General features: G+C 40.2%; 1 long non-coding RNA gene across 5 annotated transcripts in view; it reads right to left on the reverse strand.

Annotated features, from left to right (window-relative positions):
• Window positions 1–21,029, reverse strand: part of LOC135315036 (uncharacterized) — a 142,592-nt gene that overhangs the window by 25,316 nt on the left and 96,247 nt on the right. For all 5 annotated transcript variants that reach the window (XR_010374480.1, XR_010374481.1, XR_010374478.1 and 2 more), the window contains exon 7: window positions 17,836–17,936. This is a non-coding gene — a long non-coding RNA (uncharacterized LOC135315036). The remainder of the gene's footprint in view (window positions 1–17,835; window positions 17,937–21,029) is intronic.

Consider the following 21,029-nt stretch of genomic DNA (forward strand, 5'->3'; position numbering starts at 1 on the left):
GTTATTCTGCCAAGCAGAAATCAGACATTTTTCATCTTGTTTTATATTATATTGCCACTCACCAACAGCATCTTTCAGCCTTCTCTTAGTCTGTGGGCTTCTGCATTTTTGTATTTGTTCACTGTAGCCTGATGGTAGGCAAAATTTACTAAAACATAGCAGAATAATCTCTTTCCTCTCTAATGATTGGCACTAAAAGGAGCATTTAAGTTCTGGAAACTCTTAAGGACCTCTTCATAAAGCTGATGATCTTCTCAGCGTCCTACAGACATTTTTGTAAAATTACCTAGGCAAGAGTGATCCTAGCCAAAACCAAGATTTATTAAAAACAGAGAAAATGGAATCCAAAGAAACAGTTTCCTGAATAGCAGTGAACTTAACACTTCAGTGAACCAGGATTTCTATGATGGCACATGGCAGTGGTGGGGTCAGACATGTAACTTCAGGTGGTTCCAAAAATAAGAGTACCTAATACATACCTCACATTGTTCATATGTTTCATCCTCACCTTCATACACATTCAAGTATATACATTCCTAGTAAAATACCACAGTCCCAAAACTCTTGCTGTTTATTCCAAATACCTTTCATGATAGATAAACAAAGTAAAACACAGTATCAGAGTCCAGAAGAGCATATCCCTCAGGATAGCCTCATATTGCAAATCCACACAATGCAGATAGTTAAATTACTTTGTGTTCTGTAACATAATAAATCATTAGCAGTAACCCAAAAAGATATTGAGTTTACTTTGCTGCAGACATCACCAGAGCAACTGACATAAAAGTTAGAAAAATGTGACAAGCTTTCCTCACGTGAGAGCTTCTGTCTCTTTCGAGTTCTATCATTTCTCCTAGTAAAAGGCATTACCTCTCAATACAAAATTTTGCCTTACCTTTGCTTACTTAAATACCTCAGAGACATTGAAATTCATAATATCTGTTATATACGTGCTCATTAGTTTTTCCTACTAATTCCATGTATAGATAAAACAGAAGGAAAGTGCAAAGATTAAATCACCAAAAACCTTGCTAACCATGCCAAAGACTGTATGCAATAGAAATGTTCAAACAGAGATCCTGCCTTTAAAGCACAGTAAGATTTTCAAGGCCATGTCTTGTAGGGTCACTGTTGCTGAGCTAAGCCAGCTCTGTGTCATCTCCCTAATATTTCCGGAACTGAATGACGTCTGCCCACAGCAGGAAAGAGAAGGTCAATGTCCACTACTGGCAGATGTGCTGGAGAATGGCTGGATTTTGAAGAAAGGCATGCCATGTTCTGTCTCCAATGGGAAGTTAGAAAATAAGCTGTTTCTGGCCCAAACATTTCTTAGACTGTGGGAAAGAGGAAGGAAGTCTATACAATAGTATACATTTGCAAGTTAAATGAAAAAAAAGTTATATATCTTAAAATATTTTTCTCAGGTATTCCTCAAGTAATCATCACCTCCATATGCTGTACATGCTTTCTTCAAAATGCTTCAACTATAACTATTTTCACTGGAGTTAGGCACAGGCTGCATAGTTTCCAGTGTAGTCTTATTCTTTGTCATCTTTCTTATTCTTAGCCCTGAAATTAAGGCCTTATGTTTTAATAAGTGAAGAAGATACAAGATACACTACTTCCACAATCCAAGAATTATTATTTTTTTTTAGGTATAGTCACCCTAGGCTGAGTCTTTGTTTACAGAATGGTTAAGGTTTCTCCTTAGTAAAAGATATCAAATATATACTGAACTCCACTTTATCCACTGCAGAAATCAGCTGCAGAGATTTGTTACGAAGCTGTAAAACACAGCACCAAGTAGAACCACAGATTCCAAAACTCTGTCAGAGAACCCCTTGGGCACTTCAAGAGAGATTAAATCTACAGATTATTCAGGACAAAATAACTTGGCTTGCTTTTTGGCACCAGAAAAAAAAATACAACCATTTCTAAGACCTCAGTTTCAGTTTGCTCCTGATTTCCCAAACATCTCAAATTCTCACTGCTGGAATTCCTCACTGCTGAATTTCTTCCAGGTTTTGTTGAAGAGCCTTCTTTACAGAAATATCATGAAATTATCTGATGGCAAAAATCAGTATTTTCTAAACCCACAGCTTAACTATCTAATCCCTGCATTTAAGCCTTCATCTTCATTTCAGTCATAACTGAAGGCTCCAACCCTGATTTAGGAAAGTCAGGGGATTCAATCCCTTGGTTTAAAATAAAGAGTAGGCAGAATAGCAGCAATATTGTACTCTAACCTTCTACAAAGCAGTTTCAGGCTCTGTAAAAGTATACCTACAATCTACCAAGACAAGAATAAGAAAAAGAGCACGAGAGCACCCCCTCCATCTGTCTAGGAAATGCAACACAGGCTGGCAAAAAAAAGTCCAGGCAGCATCTACAGGAACTGAAGGACATTAGAAGGCAGAAATCTAGGTGGAAGATATATATCTGTACCCTCAACTTCACAACCTCCTTTATTAACCAAGAGTAAGATTCAGGATCAGGGTTGTCTTTTAAAAAAAAAAAAATCCCATAAAATACAATATCCAGCAGGGATAGTCCAAACCATGTTTTCAAACAGAACTGCTCTGTACAAATGAACATTTGTAACTCACCGTGGCACCACAGCTGCATAATCTCATGCACATAACACCACTGCACTGCAATTTCAAAGCAATATAAATTCATACTTCAGCCAAAATATGTGGTGTCTGTTACCTGTTCATGCCATTCCCTCATGCCCACATCAATTTTCTTTGTTCTAGTTATGAGTTTTCACTTGGCAACTTTTCCTCATCTGACACCTTTTGCACCTACATGAACCCTCAGGTAGTTACAAGGAAGGGTTATGAAAAGGGCAGCTGACCCCTTTTGGCAATAGTACCTATTGTTTAGGCAACCACAGCCTCCATTCCACAGTGACTGGGATCATTGGCAATAAGCCATAATGGTATTTGCAATGTTGCAGTGGCAGAAACACTAATCTGCACTTGCACTTAAGTGTAAATGTAAGCCTAATATACTGGCGCTGATTGGTGTTGCAGCAGGCAAAAACTCAAAGACTGTAAATCTTAATTTTACTTTGAAATTTCAGGATACAACAGCTGTATTTCCAGGTACTTTTGTATGCTTTTGCTTGTCAGAAATGTGAAGAAAAAAAAAAAGCAGTGCTAGAAAGAAAATTGGGATTTTTCATTATGGAAAGTATTGCCTTTCCTTCAGAAAAGCCAACTATTCAACCTTTTTGAAATTTGGTAAGAAAAACCCAAATATTTTTGGCCAAAGCCACACAAAAATAGTTTGGGGGTTTCCCACAAAAAGCCCTGCAAGTTTCTAAGAATTCTAGATACTATCTGGAAGTACGTTCAAAAAAATCTTTTTCCCATTCAAATAAAGATTCAGACTGAAAGGTCATTTTGGGTAATCTCCTCCTCTGTATTTCATCAATTATGCTATTGAATCTAATTTCATCAGAAGGAAGTCTCTCATCAACTACTGTATTAAAAAAAAAAACACAACCCAGCTCTTAGGCTGGCATGGGAAAATGGCTGGTTAGCCATTTTCATTTGTATCTGTTGTAGTGGGAACCTCTGAAAAACAAATCAACCCACGACCACTGGTAAGGGGTGTTGCACATAAAACCAACTGCTGTTTATAAATTCTGACAATGCTAAAATGTCCCGTTCAATCTCAGATGAAGCTAAAACCAAGATAGAGGTACTTAAGAGAAAGAGGGTGACAAATGTCAACTAAGTATCAAAACATCTTAAACTGACCAAAAGGATTTATTAGCCTGAAAGCATTTGACCACAATTTGAAGAACTCTAGAAAATTTTACTGTTGATTTGTTCAGTAGTATTTGAGCAAGCAATAAAATGCATAATCATCTATTATGTAGATGTGAGAAAACATCTAAGCAGCTGATTATATCATTAAGGGATATTCTATTTTCCAAGAAAAACAGTAGCATGTTTGACCAAAAAAGGAGCTTTTTCACTTAATTGTTCTCCATATCGCTAACAGGTTTTAAATTCACACAGAGGTATAAGATTTCTATTCAGAGAAAAAAGCAGAAGGAGAAAGAGATTGATGGAGAAAAAAAAAAAAAAGAAAGAAAAAAGCAGACTTCACATATGCTTTTAAATAAATGTACATGCCGATAACAAAAAGTGAACTGAAATTTCAGGAACAGAGCACTTAGACTATTATTTCACTTCCCAATACCACAGATATAGGCAAAATCAGAGCATGTGAATTAGTTCACTTAAGTCTAAGATTCCTGATATTGTTCCAACGAACATTTCAGACTCATTTTGAAAAACACACCCGAGACAGATTTTCTTCTAGTGTTTGCCTGAATGGCACTCTTGCCTCTGCATAAGAATGCTGCACTGGTTTCAGATCCATTCCAATACTTTTCCCAGTGTTTCACTTCAAACTGAAGAAAATAAGAATTCTGAAGGTGCACGCTTTTAAAAAACCAAGTCACATCAGGTCACAATGATTTGGCTTAGACAGCTACATAAAACAGTGGAGTTGGCACACATCTATCATAAACAGCTTGGTAGTGATTTTGAATGAAAATGTGTATGCTTGGAAGCCTGCTGAAAGATGAACATGGAGACATAGATTTCCAGTTCTCAATCCTATTCTTCATACTGGCAAAGCACCTGCATGTTGTAACAGGCAAATGCCAAACTCTTTGTTTGGAGGCAAGAGCTTATTCCCTCCCTCGTTTATACTCACTTTCAAGGCATTCTCATGCAGGCTTTCTTCTCTGTTTATTCTCAGTTTAGTGGTGTGACAGCCTCTGGTGTTCCATCCCAACAGTAAATCCTATTTTCAAAGTGCCTTACTTCTCGAGAACCACACTGTAAAATTCACATATCTTCATCAGAAACCATTTTTAAGGATTAGCTGGCAAACCTGGGGTTCAGAAATTTCTGCCAGTGCAAGGATTATACCCCAACTCCTCTCAGCAATGCTGAGGCTTCCAGCTCCCACCTTGTCACAGCTGGGCCCTGAAGAGGACAGAACTGATAGTATCGATGTGGCTCTGTGGAAGCAACTCATGCAGAAAGCAAGAGAGATGAGGCACTGTTTTTCCTCAGTTTTACCCTAGGATAAATTCACTGACTTGAATGGAGTCACCCTGGAGTAGAATTAATATAATACAGTGATAAATCAGGCCTATTGATTCACTGACAGTGCCCCTGTAGGACCTTCTTGAGCAGCCAGCCTACTGAACATTGCTCGCAGCATTGTCTTCCCAAGCACTGTGCCATGCCATTTCCACAGACAAATTGTTTCCTGACACAGCAGAGGCTGATCTCCATGCTTCCTGCTTAGTTAATGCATTATAACCACATTGTTTTGCACTGGCTGCCCTCTAATTTGTGTGCAAAAGAATTTTTGAGTCAAACACACAGCCCTCAGCTGTGGCAAATCCATGTGGAGTTTTGACTCCTGAAGTATCCAGAGCTCACAGGAGTTACAGATGCAAAATGTATTTCCCAAACTACTTTTATGATTTTATTATTTGAGAAGCCAGGAGAGAAAAGATGGATCAGACTGCTGGAGCCAAGAATGCTTTCTAAGGAGGCAATGATAGCCAAGGTCCTGGCCTTGAAGTCCAAGGTAGCAAAGGATGCCCTAAGGAAACATTTATACATCTCTTGGCCTTTTTCGAGCTCCTCAGAAATTTTCTGCCATTTGTTTTCAGTCAGATATTAAACCCAAGAGGCAGCTTTACACAGTGAAAAATTATGTCTGGTCATAATTGCTTGGTAATTAACAGCTTTCAGAGGCAGCAAGCCAAATAATAAACCTTTCTTCAAAGTATATCTAGTCATTGTTTTGATGACACCTTTCCAACTCAAGTCTTGCCATTTCTGGCCAATGTCAAAAATGCTGCAGGGGTGGGACAATGTGAAATGAAAATCAGACTCCTCTTTGGAAATTAGATAGGAGGAAAAATACCTTAAGAAAGTGTAAGAACCAGGACTATTCCAGACTGCTTTCAACAATTCCAGGGGACCTTTGCTGGTGGAAACATTCTAGTATTCTCCTGGGGTTCAAAAACGTCAGTAGATTACGTGGTGTCCCAGGCAAAGCTACAATGAGAAAAATCACAATTTATATTCAACAGACTTCATGCCTGCCCTGAAAAGACCTGTCAATATTTAGAGGAGAGAAGGAAGGCAACCTGAGAAGGAAGATGCTTCATCACTGTGAGAGGAAGACAAAGAATCTGGGGGTGTTCCTCTCGCCTCAGTCTCCCACCTAGTCAATAGATACAGGCACTGTTATGGACAGAGTCCATCTAACATTTTACACATCTGCTTTGGGATAAGTAGAGCCAGTACCTACAGTCCATTGACTATATCGGCTGAATAGCCACCGATCATAAAAGGATACTCAGAGACTACCACAACAACAGACTCTTACATTTCAGATGCACTTACATTTAGTTAAAGTCCACCCTCTTTGCCTAATCACAGAAGCCCCCTGCTTTTGTTGGCTTAGATTAAGAAGTCTCCTTCAGAAAAGAATTACTTCCAGGAAGGGAAAACAACATGGCTGGTTGTTGACAACCTTCAGGAAACAGCCAGGGATGTCAGAGACAGAGAACTATTGGTCAAAACCTGCAAGATGCTCTAACCCAAGAGGCAGAAAAATACAGGCAGCTGTAATACAAAAGGAGTAGTTCCAACACATGTGTAGTTCCAGACATCTGTCCTACCTTTTCTAACAGGAAGTGTATATTTCCCCTCCTTCACTCTTGCTGAGGAAAGGACATTTGATCTAATTTTGAACTGGCTGACAAATTACCTGGGCTCAGTCCAGATGCCCCTCCCTCCTCAGGGCTAGGAAACTCCATCAAGAGGATGGGGAATACAGTAAAGGAATTGGGGGAGGTACCTATTCTTCAACAGTTTCCATGCAGCCACTCTACTAGAGCCCTCTACAAGCTGGACACGGTGTTTTGAAGGTTCCACTCATCTTCTGGTATACATTTCCATTCATTCGTGAAACAAAGCAACCTCCACAGACCAAGAAAGACAGAATGCCAGGGGAAAAGAAAGCGCAAATTAACTAAAGATCTCATGCATTTACTTTAGACTTCAGTGCTAGTCATGGTCTCTATGCAAATAAAACAAACTAGCAGTTTGACAAATTAACCAAGCTTGAAGGGATAACAAGAGTTGAAATTATTCAAATTACACAATGTGCACAGAAATGCCAAACTGCAGTTCTCTGAATTGTAAAGGAGACCTGAGTGTCAGGTTCTGTCCCAGGAAGCACATGAGAAACCTCACTCAGATAGGTGAAGTAGCACTGACAGTCATCCAGTGCAGGACTGTGTGGGCTGTCTCTTCCCTGGGGAATTTTTCCCACACTTTTCTCTGAGTCTTTGACTTCAGCATTAAAAGTGCTGTCTTCTTGTAAGCTCAGTCATTAAACCATCTCACTCCTCTACTGTTTGCTTCCTTGAAGGAAAAAATTAGTTTCAGCCATGAGAATACAGCATCCTGGACAGCCTGACCTGCATTCATTGAACTCCCTGACTTCTTCACACAGAGAGACGTGCCTAAAACACCAAGGGATCCTCTGCTCTAAATAATCACAGTCCTTCTGAGACAGATAGCTCAAAAGGGATACCCCTTACATTTTAGTCTGCAGCTTCACAGTTTACAGGTCCATGGTTTAAGATCAGTTCTGCTCTAACAGCAGATACAGTAGGGAGGAAGAAAAGTAAAGTAAAATCTCCCTAAATCTGAATAACACTATATTTGCTCAGCCTAGAGGCAAAACACACACCTCTAGACATAATTTCCTGTGGTTGCCACAACTCCCAATACCTTAAGGAGGCTTTCTTGGATGGCCCCCAGTCCAGGATAACCAGCAGGCATTTCACATACTCCTCTGCTGCCCTCAGCTTGATCCTGCTGCTACACTTTGGCCACTGGACCATTCTGACCTTACACACCTTCTGCACATCACCAGCATGATGGAGAGGGATTGTTCCATCTACTTCCCATTTCCATCTGATATGAACTTGGTGCAAATTACAAATACTTTTCCTAAGTTATAAATTGGCAGAGAACTTACCTGGTGATCTTCCAGCAAGGCTTCTTTTACTCCTGAGCTTCACATTAGGTGATAAATTCTGATTCTTTAACACCTTTCATGTAACTTGCCATCATTAGTTAAATCAATGCTGATGATATCCCATAGATTTGCAGGGGGACTGCACCTATTATACACTACCCTGGAAGCCTTTTTAATGGGATGTCATGGCGTATACTTTGGCAGGCGATTGAAAACAAGTTTATTTTACTTGCAAGTGATCCTGCAGCTCAGCAGTGCTGAAATGTGGCAATGAATTCCTCTCATCGCATAGAGATGATGATCAGCAATACTACCAATAGATAGGAAAAACTAACCAAGTTGTCCTAGTCAGTGGATCTTACTTGTGTTTAAGACTGACACATACATAGCAATTTGCCTCTGTTCTAAAGCAGCTGCAAACTATTAACTATGACAATGAAGTTGATTTTTAAACCAACAAATATGATGGCTATTATGAAAGTTTTAGCATTGTCACATGGTGTGCAGTCTTTAAATTCATCCCTTGCTGTGTGGCTGAACTTTTATTGAATTTTTTTTATATTAAAAGAAGGTCATGCGAGGACAGAAAACCTCCTTGTCAATCAGACTGTGCAGTGCACAAAACTCTTCCAGAACTCTTATAAAACCCAAGACCAGTATCCTGCACATAAAGCACAGTGCTGCAGAGATACTACAACTGTATCTGACAGATAAAAAGATACTCCCCCTCATTCCCCATTGCTTCTTTCCACCTCCATCTTTGCTGGGTTCTCAGAAAATCTGGCACTGAATGACCCATTTGCCAACTGAGGGAATTTTCAACATAAGAAACCTTCAAATTTATACTCATGGCCCAAAGCACACACCTTTGCTGTAATGCACTGATAGAAACAAATCATATGAAAACCAGCTGCCAATCCAAGAGCTACGCAGAGAATAAAAAGAAGGATTTTAGCTTCTTCTGGCAAAATGGGGATGCATTTGAGGAATACTTACAGTGGGGTATCATACAAAATACCTCTCATCATGCACAATTAAAGCATAGCCAAATTACTCTGTAAAAATCAATATGTAACCTTTAGATATTGTTCATTTTTTCCCCTATAGGCCCAGTGACACAGGACGAAAATTTTTGAATGCTAGAAGCCCTTATAACTATTCAGCTGAAGATCTGATTCCTCCTGGTTTCTATTTCCATTCATCTTCTTTCTCACCTCATCATATGAGCTACCCTTCTCCTTCAAAAGAACTGTGCAGAAACCCACAAGAGGGCACGATCAGGCAGAGAAGGGGGTGAGCCTTGCTATTTTACATAACAAAATCATATGCATCAAAACACACACACACAACTTCCCAAATGTCTGAGGTTAGTTATCCTTCATGTCCTGACAAGTTACACCCACCTTTCCCAGAGGAACTAACTCACTCCATAACAAGTACCAGACTTTGTTAAAACAGCAAATAAAGTAGGACCACCTACCACCCAATCCTGCAAACACTTACTGGTAGGCAATCCTGCATGCCTACTGCCATGCACAACCTCAGAGTTTCAGCTGGTCTGCCCATGTTACTAAGTGCCATATCTCCAGCAAATATTCCCAGAGTTATGCTCTATTGCTTGGTCAAAATCAGGCCAATTCTGCAACCTCTGTTTACAGTCGGCCTCCGGCACTGACTTACGATGGAATAACTCATAAGAATGAAACACAAGTTTGGATTTCAGGATAAGGCTCCCAGTCAACATGTGGGAGCATTTATGGCTCTGTGAGACCTATGTTAAAAAATAACTTAAAAACAGACAGTGTTTCCCTATGAGTGGCCTGTTTTCCCATGTTCCAGTTTGCTCTTTCAAAAAGACTGGTAGGCTGAGATATCGGTCACTATGTGAAAATGACAACATTCAATTAAAACAATAGCAATTTTTAAGTGACACTTTTTTTTTCAATAGATGTATGACATTCCTAGACATTCTATTAATTAGCAGGCCCCAGGCAACACATTTGGTAAAACAGAACAATCTGGCCTTTGATTTTTATCCAGGCCTTACCCAAGATCACACAGAGGTAGCCAGGCTGCTGATAGATCCCACACACAGAGCACACACCCCCAGCAAGCAGCTGTGCTAAGAACTGCATGTAAACCACTTTGAAGAATTCTCAATATGCAGAGAAAGAAAGAATGATTTTTTTAAAAATAAAAATCTGCTTGTGTTGGATTCGGCAAGCAGAAGCTGTTAAATGGACTTTACTAATCAGTCCCAAATTTGTTTCTGTGTCCTTTTTTCCAATTACCTGTTTCAACTTCACTTTAAAAGCCATCCTGGTTGAAAAACATATCCTGAATGTTTCCTATATTTCAGGACCAGGAATTTAAAGAAGCCCATTACTTTCAAAGTAAGGAGGCTATTAATATCCTGATGAGCATCTGAAATTAGCAGCATCTCATGTTCTACACCTACATGATGGTTATCTAGGAAACTGGCATCCTTGTTACATCTTTTCTGGGCAGCTATACTTACAATCCATCAGTGCACTGGATGAAAAACACTGTCTCGACAGAAGATGTTGTAAGATGCCAGCTGAAACACTCAAGCTTTTGATACTCCCACCTGCATTAATAATTTCTCGTTGCATTGGATAAAGATCTGTGAGTTCCTTCACGTTTAGGAATTTATTAAGGTAACCAAAACTTTGGAATCTTTCTTACTTGTTGTATTATTCATTTCAGCTGTAGACGATAATGGTCCTCTTACATTAAGGATAATTAGGGCCTTAGATGGGCTTTCAAAGACGTTTCCACATTTTTCAGTGATGTAGCTATAACTAAAAGAAAATCCAAAGGGAAAAAAGGGGGAGGAGTATTCAATCTTGAAAGCAGCCAGACTGTCTGGAGGAGATATATTTTGAAGGTTTTACTGGTGGCCCTCAGAGAAAGGCAGCTATGACCTAAGCTTGAAGGCTAGCAAGGAGTATGTGGGTTTGTGTGGGAGGGGGTTAAATCTAATTTGTAAGTGGTGAGTTATTAGCCCTGACATTTGAGAATAGACACTGCATTGTGTCGATGATGAGAGCAACCCTAGTTTTCTTGTTAATGGCAGTGATTCATTCTTTCCCACTCCACTATTGTTCCCATTTACCTGGCAAAGAGAAGTATTTCATATGTGTTCCCAATTGCTGATTTCTGGAGAGACTGTTCAGATGAGCAAAAGCACAGGAGAAGAAATGCACCAAACAGGCAGAGTTCTGCGAACAGCACTAGTGGATCTTTGAAAGGATGTCTTATCACCAAGTGGCCTTTTCCCCCTCCTCTGCTCCCCTTTGCACCCAAGAAAACCCTGGCTCTCTTCTGCTTTACTTAAGACCTTTCAGTCTCCCTTCTTTTAAATTCAGGATTATTCCCTTAAACCCATGCTTCCCAAAATATTTAAAATATCCTAAGATGGGCAAAGGATTTGGAAGCTTCAAATGAATTCAAATCTAAGTATAGCCATACATTTGGTAACACAGAGCAACCAGCATTGGATTTTACACTTACCCAACTGCACAAAAGCAGCTATGCCTACAGCTGGCCTCCTATGCCACATGAGACCACCCAGAAACCACACAAGGGGTCTCAGCCAATTATGCTCAGAGAAATCCATATATTAAGTCTTTTAAAGTTGTCTTAAAGCCATGGAATATCAGGACAATGACCAGGAGTAAATCAAGACTCAAGCCTCCACACAGAGCTGTCTCTCCAACTGCCTGTTTTATAATGTGTCTGGCTACTGCACTCAGACTCTCTGTTTGTCACTTGGCGAAGTGCAAACCCAACACTTCTCAGGCTGCCTCCCCTCCTCCCCAGCAGACTGTGACACTGGTAGACGGGCCTGATCCCTTGCAAATGTGAAGTGGCAGAGCTGCATTGACGTCAGTGATGATACTTCTCTTTCTTACAATTACCAATCTGGCCCTCCCACTTTTACAAATGCCCCTGAGGGGATGACATGAAACACAAAGCTTGGAAAAGTACAGAACTAGGACTTGGGAACAGCCCATGGCACAGATTAGGGGACAGTAGCCATAAAGAGTTTGAATCCAGATGTGAAATTCCCCAAGGCCAGGACTATTCAAACCCTATCTCATATGTGAAGCAAACAAGCTAAATTAACTATTGGGTCAACCTTGCCCATAAGACACAGCTTTCTGTGAGCAACTCCACCAAAGACCTTTGGGAGCTATTTACTTTGGGGCATGCAAACAGCTATATATCTGCCAAAAGGTTGAAGCACATTCCACCCTTCGTGCGGCCACTACAGCGGGCAGAGCAAGCAAGCCAACTGACACACTGGGGCTTCCTCTGTGCAAATAGTTATTGTGCCCAGTGAGCATGGAAACCACAGCTGCAACTTTGCCAGTGGAGCAGAAGGTGTCACGTCCAGAGACAGCAGAAGCCACTCAGCTGACCTCAAACAAACAAAGCTTAAGTGGAATGTGGTCTCCTCAATTCCGTCTTGGGTTTCAAGTGACTAAGTGAAGAGATGCTTGAAATTCGTATTGAGTCCCCAAGCCATTACGTGCCTACTGAATAAAGCTACATCTCTTTCTGAGCTGCCACAGCCAGCCATAAAGGTAGCTGGGCTTTGGCCACACAGAATTCCCACAGATTTCAATGGGAATTTCAGTGTTCCAGTCCCGACTCCAAGAATGCAGTGCTGGACCCAGAGCTCTGACGGCTGGAGCCATATTCAATATCAGCGTCTGGCAACACCCATTTGTAAAACAGTGACTCATTCACAGGCACAACTTTAGAGGGACAGACAGGATGACTTTAATCATACATTTCCATTTCGTTAACAAAGCTCAGTAAAACCAGATGAGCATCCTGGATGATAATAGTTGGTATTAATCTAATGACTGCAGTGATCCACTGCCACAGTTAGGAATAGTTTTATATCCTACAGAATGCATTGTTTTAATTTGCTTCAAGAACACAGCAACTAATGGGCTCCTGAGGCTAAGGACAAAATAATTGTTTAAATGCCCATGAATTTTATTTAGAAGCAGTTTTTTCTGAAAATCAGAGGCATGGAAATAAATTACAGAACATAATTTGAAAGACAGTATCTTCAAAAGTACCTAAGCTACCTGGGAGTCTGGGACATCAGATAAATAAGCTGTCATTAGCACTTTCCATTCATTGTAAACAAGGGAGCAAGTGGCTTGTGTAATGGATGTATAGGGAGTGACATTTAATTCAGGCAGATATTACTACAAGGTGTTCATTTGTCATGGCTGCACAGCCTTTCCCACTGACCAGTTGGGTTTCCATTCAAACATACAGGTTTAAGTCTTTCCCTCTGACATCAGGCCTCAGGCCTGGCAGAAAGCATCTGAAAGCAGATTGTTTGTTAAAGCTGGAGTTTGTCACTGGATTTTTACTCAAGAGTTTTTTAAAAAGAATGGGCAGCCTTTTGAGCACCATTTTTCCAGGTCACTGTGACTGCCTAACCCTTCTAAAATATTCAGGGTGTGCTTCCATGGGAGATCTGCAAGAAGATGCAATTCCCTCTGCAAGTACTCCAAGATGCCCAGATAGAAGCTACCTCTAATCCTAAAGTCATGTAACTGCAGCCCCATAACGATGATCCCAAGCTAATGTATTCTGCTTCCCAGCAGGACTTATTAGTTCAGGCTCAGCCACATGCTAATGATGGCTACACAGCTTCCCATTCAGAGTCAGCTTTCATCCAGCCAGCTTGGAGCATGGACAGAGAGAGTTCGTTTCTGCCTGCCAAACCCTGAGTAGACATACCTTCAGTGACTCAAGCAGTTAGGAGTAGAAATGCAGGATGAATCTTGTGTAATATTCTCACAGTCCAATAAAGGCTGGCCTTGCTCACTAATTTGAAGATCCTGTCAGAGCATGGTAGTTTCCTTTGCTTTCTGGATTGACAGGATTATTCCCTACTTTGTGTACCAAAACTCTTCCTCCCTGACACTTTCCCAACTTCACACTGAGTCCCGCTCCACTAAGAAGGCTGAACAATCTCCTGCTCAGAGGCACATGGTCCTTCAGGATTTTCCTCCTCACGAAAATATGAAACCAACATACACTCTACCATAATCCTGTAAGGTGACAAGTCCTCAGGGAAAACCAGCACCTCACAAAGTGTTACTGAGTGGATGAGATAGATTCAAATTCAGCATTTAGTTCTGAAAGCTGTCTGGTTAAGGTCATTGCAATCAGCCAACACATGAGATTTCCTACAGCTGCATCAGTCTTAGACATGAGATACATCAGATGCTTTGATAGATTTAAACTTCCTACAACTCACACAAATCCTATTGTTCTATCTTTATAGAGTAAAAAGCACAAGTGAGAACTAAAAACTGGTTTGCTTCTGAATCTTGTCCACTTTAACCTCCAGCCCCAGCCTCCTGTGCAGCTCCATCATTTCGCTTAGTTATTTTTGAGACCTTGGACTACTTTCCACCCATCATTTTTATAGCAAAACACCCAATAGGAAGTTTGTCTGCCATCTCCACCCAGTGGATAGCTAGGTTAATGCACTAAATTAAGTGGAAACTACCTGCCTGAAGATCTGCAGCACTTCTGATCTCAGCTTGCATCAGCAGCTAAGTGTAAGACACAGAAGATTCATGCAAGCCAAGAGTCCCCCCTACCCTTCCAAACAGGTTTTCTGCTTTCTTCTCTGTTTCTCCTCCACTGTCCACACACATCCAGGAAAAAAGTTCCCCCGTCATAATAGAATTTCATCACAGTTACGCTGTATGATCTAAACCAAAAAACCTGTTTGACATTTAAACCACAATTCATGTGATTTTGTTGTCTGATGACCCCAATAGGCCATTCATTTATCAAATAATCTTAGTAATCGAACACTGGTTTTTCAGTAGTATATTTGTCCAGATTCATTATTGTCCATACTAGTATCTGTAGTTCATTTATTACTCATATTTTTAAGTCATAGGGATCATTCCTCCAGGCTTTTACAATACTTCTAGTTAGGCAACATCAACCTGTCAACACCTTCTTCTCCTTTGCACAGAAACTCTTCCATCATCACTGCAGCCTCCACACATATTCCAACTTTTGCATAACCTTGTCCACTAAGTCTTTTTTATTCACCTAAATTTGAGTTCGGAATTTCCAATTTGCTTTAGACAGAGCCTGTAGCAGCCCATCCAATTCAGTAAAATCTTTCTAGCCTTTGGGACAAGCAATGGTGTTAAGATCTTGTGATTTCCATGCCTTCATTAATGGGTTTTCTTCTGCATCTCTTGATTTCAGTCAATTTCTGATCATCCTTTCCTACCAACCTGGGCAGCAAGGTGATATAAGGTCTTGCTGCAGCAGCATAAAAATATCACTCATTCTGTCTCTCATGGTGACAATATATTAAGAGGTGGGAAAATCTAGGTGTGTAAACTCTTCAAATACATTTTATATCTACTTATTCTTCATATTCTCTGAGGAAGCCATTTAGGTTCCCTAATAAAAAATGTGCAAGAAATGTAAAAATAAAACACAAAAAACTGTAAATAACCTACAAATATGTGCCTACTGGTTGGTTGCTCACTGAAAATAGTGATACTGCCTTCTTCCTTTATTGTCCTATTTAGCTCTTTCCTTTCTCCTGCCTCAGTCAATACTAAAAGACCTGTGCTGATCAAAGCATGAAGTCTGTGACACTCTTATTTGTGATCCAGGTGCGATACACACTGATTTCCTGCATGTGAGCATGTCCTCATCTATTTCACAGTCTGAGAAACCACCTAGCCCATGACTACTTTGCCAAAGGAACTTTCTCTTTACTCAGCTCCTGGCTTAATTACGATGTCACTCAGCATCTGTGATCACAGTTTGTATGTAGCAGATTGTTTATATGCAGCACTATAAGGTGGGTGACACACACTGCCTTGCACTTATTTTCATAAGCTGAACCTAATTAATGTCATTTCATGTGCCAGGGGTAAGAGGACAGCTGGAAACCATCAAGGGGAAATGGGAGCAGGACATGAGCTGTTTTTTCAGTCAGCTGTTTCACTGCCCAAGGAACACACACGCACACTCACGGCTTCCTCTCTCAGGTCCAGTCCTACTCTAGTTCTTTTTAATCTCCTGGAGGCTAAACACAGGGTTTCTCCTAATGATGAGTAATAGAAGCAGAAAATTGAGGTTCACTGCAAATGCCATCTTACAGATCTTCCTTTTCTGTGACAGTAGTCAGGCCTGGGAACAGCTATCCAGAACGCTTCTGCTGACCTCAGTTTCTGGGATAGTTCTTCCTCGCTTAACCCTGAACCTTTCACATACACATGATGATAAACACCCAAAGTTCTACATGCTAAGACTTACGCAAACACATTTTGTGCCAGAGGGCATAGGCCAATAACCTGCAAAGATCCACACCCACACAGAATTGCACAATGGACCACACGTATTTTGGAGTATGGCATTTGCCTATCACTAAGAATTATCAAGCACCAGTCATTTCCAGAAACAGTTTGCTGGTCTCAACAGATCAGTTACACTGCATTTATTTTTGCTCTAAGCAATACCTTCTATGCCAGTCATTCATACCACTTTGGGAGCTCACCCAGATCCTTCCCTCACCCTCTTCCAGGTCCTTAAGCTCAATAACATTTAATTCACCAAGTGGAATTCCTCTGGCTCTTCCCTGCAATCCTAATTTCAACTTTACCCTGACAAGCTGCCAGAGACATAGAAAGCCTACTCGACAGGGATCCCAAATTCCACAGTCCACTGCAGACCAACACTCCATGACAGCAAATCTTTCAAAAGAAAGAAAAGACTCCAAAAAACATCATCAGAGCTCTAATACTTCAAAATGTGAATTCATACCTCAGTTGTAACATGTTCGAGCCTGGACACTCGGCTAATGCACAGACCTATTCTGAGTCAGTGCTCCACAGAGGCTGAGCGCTCGGTACCTTCCTGGTGCTTTGGGTCTCCACTCTGATCCACTGGATGGCAAGTGGATTGAGCCCAGGAAGACCAGCACTCCAGGCAAGAGCAACAGAACTTTCGTCCTAGATCCACCGCTTGAACAATAAGCAATACACCATTTAACTGATATTCTGAGTGATCCTTTCAGAACGGATACAAAGAATATAAGTAAATTTCCAGGAAGTAGCTCCTGAACTCATCCTGAATATTAAATTACAAGATATTTTGTAGATTTTCAACTGCCATTGGAAAGGCCCAGCTAACAATCTGATTAATCTCAAAACAATAACAGCCCTTAATCTAACATATATCAGCAAATTCCTGTTTCTCCCCTTTCTAACAAAAATAACAATACTGTAGTTGCCAGTGCATTAATAAGATCCTATTTCTGCTCCAGAGACTGAATCAAACCTTTGTTCTTCACTGCAAAGGATTAAGAAGGTTGCTATTTTGGTAATGAGATGTGGAGAGGTACTTACTTTGCAGCTGAGATCCAGGCTGGATGCCTGAGAAAGGACTACACTCTGTTACCTCAGATGAACTTTATTCTTATAATCAGTATATCAAACTCTGTTAGTGTGATGCATATAATTAACAATAAAGAGAGACTATTCATGAATAATTACAATTTGATAGAGTGCTTAAGCTCATTTACAAAACATGCCCTATGTTGTAGATAAAGTCATGAATGTAGATTTTGTGCTACCAACACACACACACACACACACACAAGAAGTTAGAAAAAGAAAAATTACTTACTTTCTAAGTAGTTTATTGGTCAGCTGCTTCCTTTTTTTCACACAAAGTCTAATTTTTTTCCAGATACCTCACCTCTTCTAACAGCACATCATGGCGAAAAACTGTCATAAAGTGGCACAAGAAGAAAAAAAAGAGTGTCAGAAAAACAGCACATGGACAGGGGCAAATGAGAGAACACTCTGAAAAGAAGATCAAATCATAGGACACAGATCCAAGTGCTGAGGCACCAACTCAGTGCCCAAGATGATTGAGAAAACTATTTGTGAGGCTGGAAAAGGAAGCAGTGACCTGTGAAAATGAAAGCAACTTTATGAAAACATTAGTCACACAAAAAATATGTTGTTTATAGTTATAACAACATTTTTGTTAAACAAACATGTTTGGTATATAAAGTTCTTGCAAGTAAAAGATTTCCAAAGGACATGGGTAGGTAAGGTATTGTGGTTAGAACCTGGCACCACTTTATAATTACATAGGGATCAACTTTTTGCACTTACAAATGGAAATGTTTGGGGCTTATATCAGAGGAGGTCTGAATTTCTAAATGAAAAGTATTATTGCCACAAAATCTAGGAGCATCTTCAGATAAAGCAAATACAAACAGAAGTGAAGGCACACAGAGCCTCAACTATCACTTGCATCCAGCTTATTGGCTGTTGACATGACAAAGTACTTTAAAAATATGACAAAAATTAAACTATTTACTAATTCTCATTTCTAGTCTAGCAGCGCAGTGTATTTTAAACATACTTTTTAAAGATCTACAATGGTGAAAAGCAACCCCAAAAATGGGCAGGAAAGGTATTAGTCCATTGGTCATTGCTGATATCCTCTGGGAATGCTGTTTTATATTTGATGAAACTCTTATCTCTCCTTCTCTAATGAACAGTAAGAATAGAACAATAATAATCTACAGGGGTACACATATCTCTGGGAGTACAGGTGCCAGATTTCCTAGTGAAACAAATCTTATGCAGTCAAGCTTCACCTGTATGAGTGGTCACATGCATATTATCCCTTCAATAGTTTTTGGACATAATCACCAATTCCAAGCATCTGATAAAAGCAGATACCTCAAAAACAATTAAATTCTTAACATGATGCAGGAAAATAGTTGGATGGGTGAATAGGATGGCCTTAATAGTGCTCCAAATAAATGAAAGGCTTCAGTGTGAACATAACCTACTAGGCTTCAGAGAATCCACTAGTACTGAGCTGTCAGGAATTTCCTAGCCACTGGAAAAGCTCCAACTGGAGCTTGTGCCTTGTTAGAAAACCAGAGAATCCAGTGCCATAGGAAACGAGACTTTATTCATTCGAGCTCAGGGAATCACAGCTTTTCAAAATGAACAACAGTAGAACAGAAATTGTGCTTACAAGTTTACATTTACATGCAACACTTTAATAAAACATTGAAGGAATTGGGCTCAATGCAGATGTGACAGAGCAATATTTTTTGGCCTGTAATATGCAGGAGGTCAGAATGGACAAATAAACAGACCCCACTCTTTGAATCTACAGAACATGTTGATTTCCTTTTATATCCTCCAGCAGGTTAACTAAACAAAATAGCTATTTACAGCAGAAAAAACAGATTAATTTCTTCAGGGACAGTCATCTGAGTATCAGTGTGAAGTTATTACAGGAGGATCTACCCGCCGAAGCTTTCCACATTTATTCACTCCAGAAACACAAGCATTGAAGACAATTGCAGATTATAAAATAACTCCTCTTTAAGTACTTTAAGAATCTTTCACACAGTTTCATTTTCATATCATAGTACAAATGCTTTGTAACTCAAGTGGTAATATTCACTGAAAAGTCTTAAAGGCCCTGACCCTGGAGCTTGATCCACATTGGTGCAACTCTGACAGATCACAAGGACATACATGCTTACAGAAAAAAGGATCCCATCCATGCAAGACTGGAGACTCACATTTAATTTATAAAATTTGCATATGCATCCCTAAAACTTAGGTATTCAGCCACCTAATGGAAATTCTTTGGACCGATCCCTAGGAGGAAAAGGCACTGTGTTTGAACAAGAAATTCTGGATATGGCAGGTTTTGTTGGTTTTTTTTTAAACAAAATATTTAAAAAAAAAGAAAAAAGGTGCAAAGCCTATTTGAAAACTACATGCAGAAAATTTGGCTGCCGTTTTAGTGTGGGGAACTCATATGCAAAAAAGTGTCTTCCATGTTTTAGCTGATTTCTCTTTGACAGTTGACTACCCCTGACCCATGCAGCCCATAGACAATGAGTGGCCTGAACTAACAACTCCAGGAGGAGAGAGATATTGAGCTGGATGAAGATTTTAACATCTGGCTTCAGTTTCTAAAAATATAATCTGAGTTCTGGCAGATGGATGGATGGCTACACATACATGGATTTTTCTCACTTCTTTAATACACAAGTCTGTACAATTACCTGAAATGCTGTCTCACTCTACGCGTAATATAGCTACATAATCAGGCATTTCTATGACAATAGCCTTCTATGTTTTAATTGTATATTATCTTCTCAGACTTGAAGACTGCTTAGAAGTGTAAAAAAAATTAAACCTCTGCATTTAAATGAAACAGTTTAGTCAACAACAGTCCTCTCTGCACCATAGTTAGGCAGATCTCTCAAGTCTCTTCCCCCACCAGGTAGGACAATGCTGTATTAAGTCAAAAGGTACAGAATATGCCTGCCATGTCACTCTGGGTACCAGAGAAAGGCCCAGGGTTTGAGACACCAGCTAGAGGTAATAGTACTTTAAGAGCAAAGAGAATGCAAGCTGGACATATAAGAATCATGGCCTTTCTCTGGCTTTGTGACCTTTCACAGAAGCTGCAGAAGGGATGCAGTAGTGCTCACAGCGCCACAGATGGAGAGGGACAGACCAAGGCACTGGGTACTCTCTGCACTTGCAGTAGTTTGGGAGACTGGCAGGAGGCATCCTAGGTCCTTCCTCCCTTGAACAGTCACAGTGAAAACAACAGGTGTTAAGAGTGCCCAGACTTGCTGAAAATGAAGCCATGGTTGTCTCGACTCGGGCAACCAGACTTAGAAACAATTTCTGAAAACAGAGCCTGAAGGGAAATGAGGGTTAGAGTGAAGCTGTCCTAGCTCCCAGGCCTCACACAGAGGCAGTCCTTTGACTGTAAGACTCCTTTTTCCCTCACTTCCCCTAGCCCTTTGCAGTGAGGTG

The sequence above is a fragment of the Phalacrocorax carbo genome, chromosome 9, assembly GCF_963921805.1.
Source record: "Phalacrocorax carbo chromosome 9, bPhaCar2.1, whole genome shotgun sequence".
Lineage (NCBI taxonomy): Eukaryota > Metazoa > Chordata > Aves > Suliformes > Phalacrocoracidae > Phalacrocorax > Phalacrocorax carbo.